Genomic DNA, 10,061 nt, shown 5'->3' on the forward strand with positions numbered 1-10,061 from the left:
CCTAGACTGTGAGCAGGATCTGAATGTGGTCAGAATCCCAGCTTCCTGTTCCAGGGGAGGAGGACAGAGCTCGGCAGTCTCTCTCTCTTCACCCCCCTCCCTAGGTTCAATGGGCTCATGCCCTGGGGGCTCCTGCTTACTGGCTCTACCTGCTTCTGTTCCTGGATCTAGACTGCCTTGGCCACAGGGCTCGCTGTGTGCCCTGAGGGCTGGGCTTCAGTACTCATTCTGGCAGAGGTCCCCCTTCTGTTCTCCCAATTTGTGCTTTGTGCTCCCTGGGGTGTAAGTCAGGAGACTCCCCCGCTGTTGTGAGTTGCGCCTCCCAGTGCCCTCGGGCTGCCTCTGGGAGGCTGAAATTCTTTCGCTCTGGTGGGCCACCCCTCTGGGGGGCTGCCCCTCCAACCCTGGGGAGCAGAGCCTTTCTGCTCTTTTCCAGGTTACCTTGAGTAGGAGAATTGCCTCACTGGATCCCTCTGTGGGTTCTGTCTCTCGAAAATTTAGTTAGAGTCCTTAGTTTTTAAGTTTTATGAGAGAGCGCCTAGGACAGAATCCACTCTTGTTGCCATCTTGGCTCTGCCCCTCAACATCCTTTCTAAAACGTGTTGCACTATGATTACTGTCTTCATTCATTTGTCCAAAAGGTTGGTCAGGGAGTTGTTATCTAGACTTATGGGCTTGGGCACAGGATGGGAGTTGGGGCTATGGAACCCCAATTTATGTCCAATTAGATTCTAAGCTGTAGTGGAAAAATTACCAGTTAGACAGCTAGGGCCTTGACTTGCAGGCTGGCTAAGCCATGAAAACAAATCTGTTGATTAGAGAAGGAGGAGTTTGTGGTAAATTGAATCTATCAAGACAGATGCCATTAGGAAAGTAGTAAAAGACATCAGAAAGTTGGCATGTGCTCCTGAAAACCTGGAAAATAGGATGGGTCCATGTCTCTGATAATGAGTAAGTAAAAATCTTGATAGAAGTAGTTAAGTCAGTAACATGGATTGTGATTTAAGAAAGAAATCACTGATAAGGTGTGGAACCCAAATTCTTATTATAAAAGAAAAAGGGGGAAACTGTGAGGAAAATGTGGGTGTTTGGGATCCACAAGAATGTGAAGAGAGGACTGTAAATTTACATTACAAAGACTGAGCTCTGCATATTGTTGCCTTATGGGGAGGTGACCTCAAATCTGATCAAAAACTGATGAAATTTCCCCACCTGCTTTTAACTTAACCTAGAATCTTGACCTTTTCCTTTGCACATGCTCAAGGAAATCTCCCTGGCTCCTGCTCATTAGTAAAATGAGAAGGGTGAGGGAAATGTATAGGAACCAATGTATTAATTATATTTGTAACCCCAGCCTATGATTGGCATGAGGGGGCAAGAACAAATCCTTTCAAAGTGCATAAAAGAGCTTGTATTTTGGAATTTCCCCACCCCTCTCTCCCACCATGAGAGAAGTATGCCATTTTGTTAAGATATCTTAATAAAAACAATTTTAATCACTCAAGGGGAAAAAAGTGTTGCACAAAATTGAGTACAATTCCCCAGATGTGATCTGGCCAAAGGAGAGTAGGATACGTCTACCAAGGTTCCTTCTGAATATAACACATCTTCTATTAATGCAATCTATGATCATGTTGGTGTACACTACAGATTCACATTGAATTTGCAGTCTGCTAAAACTTGAAGACTTGGGGAGCCAGAACCTGAACTCTCAGTTTTCATATCTCTAAGGTTCCTTTTTAGCTCAAAATCAATGATCCTGTCATCTAACTGCACTCCAGTGTCCCTAGTATTTTATTTTATCCCTATTATCATCTTTAATTTCCCTATTGTTATCCCTACTAAATTCCAATGAGAAAATATAGTGGATGAAGAGCTGGTTCAAGGTCAAGCTCTGAGCTTCATGTTCTTCATGACTGTGAGCAAGTCCCTTAACCTCTCAGAGCCATAGACAATTCTGTAATAACAGATGAGATGCTGAGGGAGTTTTATATGAAATCACAGGTTTAGACCCCTGCCTTCTTCTCCCCCCCAAAATCTCAAAAATATATTCCCTATGGTCCTAGTACCTGACCATAAGACTTACTAATAGTAGGTAAGCATCCTATGAAAGAAAATCGAATCTGGCCTTCATCTCTGGGTGACATCCTTTCAGCCTATTGTGACAGCAGCAGAAGGCCATAATAAAGTAAAGAAGATGCTAAGAATCCCAATTTTCTAGATTGTTTTTAGACTATATCCATTCATTTCACTGTTGGTACTTTAAACATGAGAACTTTGTCAACTGACCAGTGGGCTGATTAAATCAAATCGATATAAGTATTCTTACTGTAAAGGCAATCAGAAGACTTAAGAACTTTCCTGCTTAATAAGAAGGATGACTTGGGCTTCCCTGGGAGAGAGAGAGAGGAATCAATGAAGCTGGTTTCTAAATTTGCATCTAGCACAGACACCTTCCAATTATGGGAAGGTGCTAGATAAGAATTTGTTATTCTTTGGCTGAAGCAAAAATAAATAAATAAATGAATGAATGAATGAATGAATGAATGAATAAATAAATAAAAGGCAGGGATAGAAATCCTAATCTCAAAAAAAAAAGCAAAAATCATTCAAGTTAAAAAGAGAAGCAAGGAAAAGATATCCTACCAAATGGTACCATAAACAATGGAGTAATGTCAGCACTAAATATATGTGTGTGTGTATATACATATAAATATATGTATATACACACATATATATAGATATATAGATATATAGATATATATACCAAATGGCATAGCAGCCAAATTTTTAAAGAAATTCAATGAGTTATAGGAGAAAATACAGTGCAAATTTTACTAGTTCAGACCTCAACTTTCCTTTCTCAGAACTAGATAAATCTAACTAAAAATAAGCAAAAAAGAAGTTAAGGAGGTAATTGGAACTTTAGAAAAATTAGATGGATCTCTGGAGAAAACTGAATGGGAACAGAAAGTATTAGACCATTTTTTCAGCAGTACATGTCACCTACACAGAATTTACCATATATGAGGCCATTAAAATCTCACAATCAAATGCAGAAAAGCAGAAATATTAAATGTACCCTTTTAAGATCACAGTGCAATAAAAATTACATTCAGAAAAAAGGCCATGGAAACATAGATTAAAAATTAATTGGAAAGTAAATAACCTGATCCTAAAGAATGAATGGGTCAAAGAATGTATCAGAGAAACAACGAATAATTTCATTGAAGGGAATGACACCAATGAGTAACATATCAAAATTTATGGGATGCAGCTTAGAGGAAATATACATATTATGTGTGTGTGTGTGTGTGTTTGTGTGTATGAGAAAGATAAGATCAATGAATTGAGCATGCAAACAAAAAAATTAGAAAAAAGAATTAAAAGTCTCCAATTAAATTCCAAATTAGAAATCCTGAAAAATCAAAGGAAAGATTAATAAAATTGAAAGTAAAAAAATTACTGACCTAATAAAGGTAAGAAAGATGCTTTTATGAAAAATCAATGAAGTAGATAAACCATTGGTTAGTTTGATTAAAAAGAAAGAAGAAAACCAAACAACCAGTATCAAAAATGAAAAAGATAAATTCACCACCAGTGAAGAGTAAATCAAAGTAATTATTAGGAGCTATTTTGCCCAATTATATGATGATAGATCCAACAACATAAATAAAATGGATGATTATTTACAAAAATATAATCTGTCCAAATTAAGAGGAAATAAAATACTTAAAATAATCCATTCTAGAAAAGTAAGTTGAATAAGCCATCAATGAGCTCCCTAAGAAAAAAATTAGCATGACCTAATGGATTTACATATGAATTCTACCAAACACTTAAAGAACTATTAATTCCAATACTATATAAATTCTTTAGGACAATTGGCAAAGAAATACTACCAAATTCTTTTTCTGACAAAAAGATGATGTTGACACCTAAACCAATAAGAGTAAAAACAAAAGGAAAGCTATATACCAATAAATTTAATGAATATTGATGCAAAAATTTTATAAAACTACTATGAAGGAGATTATAGCAATATATCACAAAGATCATACATTATGACCTGATGGAATTTATACCAGAAATGCAGGGCTGATTCAACATTAGGAAAATTATCAGCATATTTGGACATCTCAATAACAAACAGAAATCATATGATTATCTTAATAAATGCAGAAAAGGCTTTTACCTAATATAATGTCCATTTCTAATTTTATAAAACACTAGAGAGAATAAGATTAAATGGAGCTTTCCTTAAAATGATAAATATTATCTATCTAAAACTATCAGTAAGCATTATCTGTAATAGGTATAGCTATAGACCTTCCCAATCAGATCAGAGATAAACCAAGAATGCCCATTATCACCACTATTATTCAATATTGTACTAGAAATCCTAGCTATAGCAATAAGAGAAGAAAAAGAAATTAAAAGAATTAGAATATGCAAGGAGGAAACAAAATTATCAAGCTTTGAAGATGATATAATAGTATTCCTGGAGAAACCAAAAGAATCAATAACAACAACAAAAACCTAACTGAAATAATTAATCTCAGCAAAGTTGTAGGATATAAAATGCAGCCACATAAATCATCAGCATTTCTATATGTAATCAACAAAATCCAGCAGCAAGAGATTGACAGAAAATTCCACTTACAATAATTGTAGACAATATAAAATTCTTGCCTGACAAAACAAATTCATGAATTATATGAACACAATTAAAAAGTATTTTTCAATCCAATAAATTTCAAATCTAAACAATTGGAAAGATATCAATTGTTCATGAGCAGGCCAAGCCAATATGATTAAAAAGTACAATGAGTAGTTGTTCTCTACTCACACTGTATGCCAAAGTAAGGTTACAATGGGTACATGATGGGGTAGCTAGGTGGTGCAGTGCATAGAGTACTAGTTCTGGAGACAGGAGGTCCCAAATTAAAATGTGATCTCAGACACTTAATATAGGTATATGATTTTGGGAAAGTCACTTAGCCCCACTGGCTTGCAAAAATAAAAAAAATAAAGAAATGGGTATATGATGAAACATAAAGGGTGATACCATAAGCAAATTAGAAGAGAAGGAATAGTCATATCTATGGAGGAAGGGAAGAATATATGACCAATCAAGAGATAAAGAACATTATGAGATGCAAAATTAGGCCAAATCCTATCATTTTGATTACAATAAATTTAAAAGTTTTTGCACAAACCAAAACAATGCATCCAAGATTAGAAGGAATGCAGAGGGGCTGCTAGGTGGAGTAGTGGATAAAGCACCAGCCTTGGAGTCAGGAGTACCTGGGTTCAAATCCGGTCTCAGACACTTAATAATTATCTAGCTGTGTGGCTTTGGGCAAGCCACTTAACTCCATTTGCCTTGCAAAAACCTAAAAAGAAAAAAAAAGGAATGCAGAAAGCTAGGAAACAATTTTTACAACCAGTGTTTCTGATAAAAGACTGATTTCTGAAATATGTAAAGAACTGAGTCAAATGCACCCCCCAACTGATAAAAGGTCAGATGTGGGGCAGCTAGGTGGAGCTGTTGGATATAGGAAGACCTGAGTTCACATCCAACCTCAGACACTTAATAATTACCTTGCTGTGTGACCTTGAGCAAGTCACTTAACCCCATTGCCTTAAATAAAAAGAAAATTTAACAAAATAAATGGTCAGATGATATGGACTGGTAGTTTTCAATTAAAGCTATCTATAGTCATATAAAAAATGTTCTAAATCATCATTGATTTGAGAAATACAAATCAAAACTCTGGGGTACTGTCTCATACCTTTCAGATTGGTTACTAGGACAGAAAAGGAAATAATAAATATTGGAAAAATACGAGAAAATTGGAATACATAAAATGTTGTTGGTCAAGTTATGAACCGATCCAACCACTCTGGAGAACAATTTGGAACTATGGCCAAAGGGTTATAAAACTATGCCTGCCCTTTGCTCTAACAATACTACTACTACTACTAGGTTTGCATCCCAAAGAGGGATAAAAGGGAAAAGGATCCACATGTTCAAAAATATTTATAGCAGTTCAAATAATTGAAAATTGAGAGGATGCCCATTAATTGGGGAATAGCTGAATAAACTGTGGCATATGAATATAATGGGATACTAATGTGCTCTAAGAAATCATGAGCAGATTGCAGAAAAACCTGGAAAAATTAATATGAACTGATGCTGAGTGAAGTGAGAAGAAATAGGAGAACATTGTACACAGTAACAACATTGGGAGCTTTTCTTAGCAATACATTAAAGATAAATTCAAAACTATGGAGTTTGAATGCAGATTGGAGCATACTATTTTCTTTTTTGTTTTTTTCTTTCTTGTAGTTTTCCTCTTATGATTCTTCTTTCACAACATGACAAATGTGGAAATAATTTTAACATGATTGCACATATATAATCTAAATCAGATTGCAAGATGTCTTGGGGAGGAGGGAGGGAGCAGAGGGAGAAAAAAATTGGAATTCAAAATGTTATAAAAACGAATTTTGAAATCTTTACATGTAATTGGAAAAAATAAAATATTAAGTTTTGGGGAAAGAACTAATGGAATTTGAATACAGAATGAAGTATACTATTTTTAAAATTTTTTTCATTTTTTTGTTCTATTTTCTTTCACAACATGACTAATTGAAATATATTTTGTATGACAGCATATGTATAAATTATATAAAATTATCTACTGGGGAGAGGAGAGAAAGGGAGAAAGAAAGTTTGGACTGAAAAATTTTTAAAATTGAGTCAAAAATTGTTTTTACAAGTAATTATATAAAAACCATTATTTTTAAATATCTTCCTAAAATTGCATCCATCTAAATCATTATTAATACTGAGCAGTTGGAACAGAAGTTCTAGTCTGGGCTAGAATCTTCCCATCCTTCAAAGACAAGGAGAATAATAATTTCTCAGATCATCTAAAGTAATACTGATGAATTTAAACAAAAAGATAATTACAGCTCATATAGCAGCAGCATCTCTTAGAGATCATGAAGAGGTAAAGAAATTCTATGAAAAAATTGACATCTCCCAAACCACTTTACCATATATATCAATATTTAATTACTTCAATGTGATGTTGACACAAGGGAGGACCTCAAAAAATATTCTGAAAACCATGAAACCATGGTTTAAGAAATGAAAGCAAAGGAGTGTATTCTATGCAAAAGCCACATGCCTTTCTGTAAATTTATCTCCTGAAAGTTAGAAAGTGTGGCCATAAGGAGCTGCAAAGAGTATCATAACAACATCAACAACAAGGTATTGACTATATCTTATAAACGGAAATTGGTTACTGAATGGAAAATAATTTTAGAATCATTTATCATAGGTCATTAACTACTTGGAGCAAAGGTCAAAAATCAGTTCCAAAATAGAAGAGAAAATAAGTAAGGAAAGACTCTGCATGGAATTTTAACTTTGACCTATTAGAATAAACCATCAGATTAAGTGAAAGAAGACAGAAAAAACAGCAGTAATTTCGGGGCAGCTAGGTGGTGCAGTGGATAGAGCACGGGGCACAGGCCCTGAAGTCAGGAGTACCTGAGTTCAAATCTGACCTCAGACACTTAATAATTACCTAGCTGTGTGGCCTTGGGCAAGCCACTTAACCCCATTGCCTTGCAAAAATAAATAAATAAATAAAATGACAAGTAGGATGCTCTCAGAAAAACCCAGACTTGCATGAACTGATGCAAAAGTGAAATGAGCAGAACCAGAACACTGTACACAGTAATCACAATATTATACAATGATCACCCATGAACCACTTAACTTTTCTCAGTAATACAAAGATTCAAGACAATTCTGAAGGAATTATGATGAAAAATGCTGCCCACTCCTAGAGAAAGAACTGATGGGGTCTGAATGCAGATCAATACCTTTTTTTTTAACTTCATTTTGTTTTGGTTTTTGTGGTGTGTGCTTTCTTTCACAACCTAATATGAAAATGCTTTGCATGACTGCACCATATCAAATTGCTTACCTTCTCAAGGAGGGGGGAAGCGAAGGAAGGAAGGAAGGAAGGAAGGAAGGAAGGAAGGAAGGGAGGGAGGGAGGGAGGGAGGGAGAAAAATTGGAAAAAAAAATTAATGCCCAAAGTTTTTACTTTCAAGTTGGGAAAAATCTATTAAATTTAAAAAATAAAACAGCCATGGGGGAGGCTAGGTGGTGCAACGGATAGAGTACTGGCCTTGGAGTCAGGAGTACCTGGGTTCAAATCCGGTCTCAGATACTTAATAATTACCTAGCAGTGTGGCTTTGGGCAAGCCACTTAACCCTATTGCCTTAGAAAAATCTCAAAACAAAACAAACAAACAAAAAAAAAAACCCCAAAATAAAACAGCCAAAAATATTTAAGGAAAGATTGACATGTTTGTTTATAAACAAACTTTGTAAGCACTATTTCTTTCTCTTAATGCTTTCAATCTTTTGCATATTACATTTAAGAATTTTGCCAGATATTTAAGTCAAAGTCACTGGTCTTTAGTTTGAAGACTATATTCTTCCCTTTATGGAAAATTGGGATAATTGCATATTTTAGCCTTATGGCACTCCCCCGCATATGCCAATAAGAGAAAATCCTTCATGTTAGACTTCAAATGACAATTAGAGATAGCATACAATTTTGGAATACTTAAATTATATATATATATATATATATATATATAATATTAATGGATTCTTTTTTTTTTTTTTTTAGGTTTTTGCAAGGCAAATGGGGTTAAGTGGCTTGCCCAAGGCCACATGGCTAGGTAATTATTAAGTGTCTGAGACCGGATTTGAAGCCAGGTACTCCTGACTCCAGGGCTGGTGCTTTATCCACTGCGCCACCTAGCCACCCCCTTAATTGATTCTTTAAACAAAACTTTTTGCTAGTTAGCATGTTTTGGGTAAGAGTTGATGTGGCTCATGGGGTTGTGTCCAGTCAAGAGCTTTCCCCAGATTTCTAATATAGTAGGTTAGGAAAAGAAAAAAGTGACATTCCCCAAAGAAATGGAACAAGAGTTATACTAGGAAATTGATATAAATACCTAATAAAATGCTATCAAGATTAGCAATGTCTATCTCTCTTACAGCAATAAAAAAAGTCTTATAATTACTTCTGGCTTAACTATTTTTGAATTTAAAAAACAAATAAAAAATCCTCTAATTAGAATTAACCCCCAAAATTTTAAAATTCCCATCAAAGTAAAAAATCATCTTTAAAAGAAAGCTTAAATTAAGTCTTATGTTGTAACAGTATATTTTACTTCTGACAATAAAATAGTGCCTTGAAGATTTCCATAGAAACTAGACAAGGAGAAAAGGTTAAATACCGAATGTATTGAAGGGCACTGGATGGTAGAACTGAAAATGAAACAGATTTGCTGCCTCTTGGCAAAGACAAGGGAGTAGTAACCATCAAATACAATTTGTATTTTTTAAAAACCCTTTACAGACAGTCCAAATAGCCAAGTACTGGTTCTGGTGCTACCATCTTACTAGCTTGTATGGGCAGTTCATATAGCATTTCTAGAACTCCTCTGTAAAATGAGGCAGTTGGATCAACAAACCATGAGATCCATTACAGCTCTGACATTCTAAATGGGGGAAACTAGTGACTTGGAGGATAGAGTTTTGGAGTCAGGAGGGAGTTCAAATTCAGCTTCAGATATTTGCCTCTCTCTAGCTGTATGAATAAGACAAGCAAGGCCATTTGACCCTGATTGCATCCAGAGTTACCTCCAGTCATCCAGATTCTTATTCTTATCTGGCCACTGGACCCAGATGGTTGGGAAGGCAAAAGTGAGGCTGGTGACTGAGCATAGCACTTCCTCACTCAAATCCAATTCATGTGCTCCCTGATGTTGTGGTCTTCTTTGAGAATGAAGGACAAAAACATCATCATCATCACTTGGTTGACATAAGTATAGTACTAAGACCATTTCTAGGAACAAAACAGTTTTGAGCTGCAACTTGGGATGCCTGGAACATATTCTTGATACAGTCTGGCTTTGAGAAAAGGGAATCCCTCCAGCTCTAAGGCAATGATGTTGGT

The sequence above is a fragment of the Macrotis lagotis genome, chromosome X (assembly GCF_037893015.1).
Source record: "Macrotis lagotis isolate mMagLag1 chromosome X, bilby.v1.9.chrom.fasta, whole genome shotgun sequence".
Classification (NCBI taxonomy): domain Eukaryota; kingdom Metazoa; phylum Chordata; class Mammalia; order Peramelemorphia; family Peramelidae; genus Macrotis; species Macrotis lagotis.